Source organism: Coffea arabica, chromosome 4c (genome assembly GCF_036785885.1).
Source record: "Coffea arabica cultivar ET-39 chromosome 4c, Coffea Arabica ET-39 HiFi, whole genome shotgun sequence".
In the NCBI taxonomy this organism is placed as follows: domain Eukaryota; kingdom Viridiplantae; phylum Streptophyta; class Magnoliopsida; order Gentianales; family Rubiaceae; genus Coffea; species Coffea arabica.
In genome coordinates this window covers 36202409-36206883 of record NC_092316.1, presented here as the reverse complement: position 1 = coordinate 36206883, position 4475 = coordinate 36202409, and the positions used below count along the sequence as shown (strand labels likewise).

The following is a 4475-nucleotide window of genomic DNA, read 5'->3' as shown; positions in this document are numbered from 1 at the left end:
CTTATTTCGGGACAATTAAGAGTGAATAATATTTACATGAATATAAGTGCATTAGAGGTTTAGTGCACTAGTGAAACAAATGCGAGAGAAATCGAGCCGTAATCGCACCAAACGCACCCTAGTGAGAGTTGACTTTGGGGAGGATTTTGCACCACACCTTGTGTCTTCCTTAAGAAGCTAAATTTGGACCAAACACTCTCTCTCTTAGTCTCTCTCTTGGCCGAATTCTCTGCAGCAAAAACACAACACAAAGTTGCCATTTTCATCTTCAATTCTTGCACAAAACCTTCATAGATTCACACCAAATTTGAACTACACTTAGCTTGTTGCTTGGAGAGTTCATCTAGCTAGCAAAAGGAGGAGATTTTCACGGTTTCTTGGAGCATCTTGAGGACCGAAATTTCTGGTTTGGAGCAACAAGGAGGTATAACCTCATCCTACACCTTAAGCTTGGTTTATGATGGTAGAAATGCATCCTTAAGCTATTGCATGTGTATGGGTATCTTGATATTGTTGGAAAAATTGAAAAGTGGGCTCTATGGATTCCCACACTTGGGTTGTTGCTGATTTGATGATTGATGGTGGTTATATTGTTGGTTTAGTGGTTAAAATGATGGATTAGTGGTGGGTAATTGATAGAAACTTCATTGGGTGCAAGAAGCAAAAATTTCCAAAAATACCCCTGTTTTGTTCGGCCACTATAAGGCCAATTTTTGGTGAATTATTGGCATGAACCTGATGTTTATATGTTATATTAGATGTGTGAAAAATTTCATTGAAAAATAATAAGGTTTGGTTGGGCAAATGAATTTTTTTGGGGAAACTAGCAAATCTGGAAACTGTTCACGTATGGCTCAGACCAGTGGTGGTGTTTTGGCTATAACTCTGTCCTCGGATGTCGAAATCATGTGCCGTTGGTGGCGTTTGAAACTAGACATCCCAGGCTTTAATTTGAGATAAAATGCACGTTCTGATTCTTTGTGAGTGAGCCGAACCAAACGTTTTAAGATCACTGTCCTGTTTCTCGGAACTGCTGGAATGGTCTGTAGAGGCAGCAACTTGAGGCTCAATTGCGAGCTGGTTACTTGCCAAATTTTGGAACGATTTCTTCTGTGAAATTTTAGTCCTATGAATGTATTTTCCAACGCCATAAACCATGCTCAATTCCGAGTTAAATTGAATGCGTTGTGACCAAAATAAGAAGACTGCCCTGTTTTGGAAAAACGTAACATTTGGACTGGTTTTGGACAAAAACCGTGAGTGATCTTATTAATTGAAATTTCGATGCTAAACCATTACCAAAGGTATCATGGTTGTATCTTAGACCTTTATTGCACAAATGAACCATGGTTGGATAGCTTTCTTGGTTAAACGATTTGAATTTGGGAAATGAAAGTCAAAAGGCAGATTGCCTTAGAAATTTTCTGAAACTTTGGATGATTAGTTAACTACCTTCCCGAGGGTATTTTTCCCTGAATTTTGACAGAGAGATACCTTCCATATAGTATTGAAATACTGCCAATTTTGGTGTCAATCCAAGTTCGTTTCGATACCTAATTAAATTTCTAGAGTTGGAGGTTCAAATCTGGAAAATTCTTCTCCAGTCTTGAATTTTCCCCAACTTTGAGCTACCGTATCTCGGTACTCAAAACTCCGATTCTTGATCCGCTTGCTTTACTATACACCTCACTTGCAACTCTAATTGGGTTACAAATTTCAGAGGCCGGTTTGCAACGTGTAAATCGTGCCGAATTTTCAAAGTTGGCCGAAATCCAACTTAATGCTGCCTTGAAACCAAGTCTGCACCTTCAAGCCCATTTTTGAGCACTTTCCACTTCGATTCATGGAAAAGTGTCTTCTAGGAACTTATAGTACTTTCTAAGAGGTTTTCAACGGTATAAAGTTTTCCAATTTTCGACTTGTACCGAGTGAGTTACGATTTTTCAAAGATTCATGATAAAGCTGAAAATTTTCCAATTTCAAAGAAATAGAGTTTTTCAAGAACTCTTTACACTTTTGATATTTTCTAAACGTTTTGCCCATGATTTTCATGATAAAAAAACTCAACTAATATTATACTTCATAAAACGCAAGTTGAACCTCGATTTACGAGTAATTGAGGTTCATTTTTGTGAAATATTCCTTAGATCGTACTAATGCACAATCTTACTTGATAATTGAGATACTTGAGTAGTTATCCACCATTAACTGCCAGGCACACAAGGAGACCTTCAAGAGGATCTCACCATGGACACTTGAACTCCAGCGAATAATCTTTATTAAATTGCTCGGTGAGTGTCAAGTGTGTGAATCTTTGATACTTGCTTAATTGTGGTAATTATTAGTGATTTTAAAAATAAGGGCGGGTGTGTACTTTATCGCATCCGTTCTGATTTCAAATGAATGAATGAAATGTATTGAATGAATGAATGAAATGCAATGCTATGTAATGGTTACATATGTCGTTGGAGTGAACCTCCTCGACTTCCAAATGAATGGGGGACGTCCAAACTCATAGGCCGACCTTGAACTCGAGCCGGCAATGGGCTTGGTCGGGAACTTGGGCGAGCCATGAGATTATAAGCTCGACCTAATAAGAGGTCCTGCTTGGCATACTCGTAGAGTATCGCCTTATAACAGACTTGTGGGCCCTTGGGGTGTACGGTGGATGGAGGGAAGTAAGTGGTGATCTACGGAAATGGAAATACCGACCCGGTTGATAGGAGGGTCAATGCGGGAAGGTATACGAATGACATCGGCAGAGCGAGTGGAACTTAGCTCCTGAGAGCTACTATATCCTTGAATTGTTTCTGATTATTTTTCCTGCTCAAATGGTACTTTATTGAAATATCACGGTTTTATTTAATAAAGTTGAGATTGCTATTTGAACAATGTGCTTGCATGTGTGTCCTTGGCCTCACGAGCGTTTTGCTCACCCTGTAGATTTGTTTTCCTTAACAGGACTGGAAATGGAGTTAACGCGGAGAAATATCCTTTTGGATATATTTTGTTTTAGGGTTTCAGGTGTATTTTGGCTTGACCCCTTTATGATTGTACTTTGGAAGTTTAATGTATCATTCGGATATCTGTGATGTATATTTTGAAATTTAAGTTGTATTATGAACGCACGACGTGCGGGTGGCAAGCTGATAGGTACCTTGTGATGTAACCATGAGAACTGTCACAGTTGGCATCAGAGCCATAGGCTGACAGGTTGGGTAATGGATGGATATTGTTAAGCATGAACGTTTCCGCACTATATGTATTCGTATTAATTTGATTTTGGTATCTAGTATCGCTTTAAGGTTGAACGTTTATTGCTTGAGTCCTAGCGAGAGCTAGGCAGGCATTCCGCGGATACCCTTTGGTGCGCCTTAGGGAGAAGTGGGGGCGTCACACCGTAGACTTCACTTTACTTCCATTCCTTCCACCTATCATTCCCCTACCGGGCCTGAACTCCAAACACTTGCACTATGGTATTACTCGAGTATACCGGAATCGAGAGTCTCTCATACTACAAGATTCCATAACAGTCCCCAAGGTTCATTAATTGGCACGACCAAGCCCTTGCCGGCTCAATTCAATCAACTACCAATGGGGTTGAGCTCAATAGTAACAATCATGGTCGTTGGATACTCGTCCAAACGACACCAAGTCAAGTACTTTCATTTCATGTAACATTCCAATAACATGATAAGCAATAAGTGAGAGTGATAAAGTACGCTCTCACTTCAATCATTTAACATTCAACGCATCAAGTTCAAGTGTCAAAGCCATATAGTAACACACAAGTGAGTAGTACACTCACCAAGCTTGCAAATGGTGTTTCATGCACTTCCGTCAAAAGAACGTCGTGAAGACAATGAGACTCGATAACGAGTCATAAACCAATGCCAAATACGACCCCAATAGGGTTCCATAAGCATATACAAGCATTAGAGGAAACCAGAAAAAATCCGGAAATGGAATTAGCTTTAGCCCTGAAAAAAATAGTTTTTGACCTCATTTTGCGGTAATGGCACCAAAGGCACTATGATTATCGGATGAAGGTACAATACCCACCGTTTCGAAGCTAAGAGATAGGGCTACAATGTTCAATAAGGCAACTCTGTCCAGTTTTGAGTGTAACAAGGTCAAAAATGCAAGATACTACACCAGAACCGGAAAAACAGATTCACAAAACGCATTCTGGTGTAAACATCATTAAACAAGCTACCTAAGTCCAAATCCAGTAATTCCAAAGCCATCCGAAAGATTAGAAACAGGGATACATTTCATCAGAAGACCTCAACAACCAATTCTGAAGCATTCCTAACCAAAATAACCAATTACAGACGCAATTCTCAAATTCGGGTAAAACCAGGACAGCAAGGGTAATTTCAACTTTTCTCAAGCTACGCTACTCCGATTGACTTGAAATTTTGTAGGTCTCTCTAAAATATCATTCCCTACAACTTTCATGTTTTAACCCAAGG

At 39.5% G+C, this 4475-nt stretch overlaps 1 long non-coding RNA gene across 1 annotated transcript; it reads left to right on the top strand.

Moving 5' to 3' along the window:
- The first annotated feature begins 221 nt into the window (after window positions 1-221).
- On the top strand, window positions 222-3311 carry LOC140004972 (uncharacterized). Its single transcript, XR_011812793.1, has 2 exons — window positions 222-424; window positions 2962-3311. It is a non-coding gene; the product is annotated as an uncharacterized lncRNA (long non-coding RNA).
- Window positions 3312-4475: the final 1164 nt, after the last annotated feature.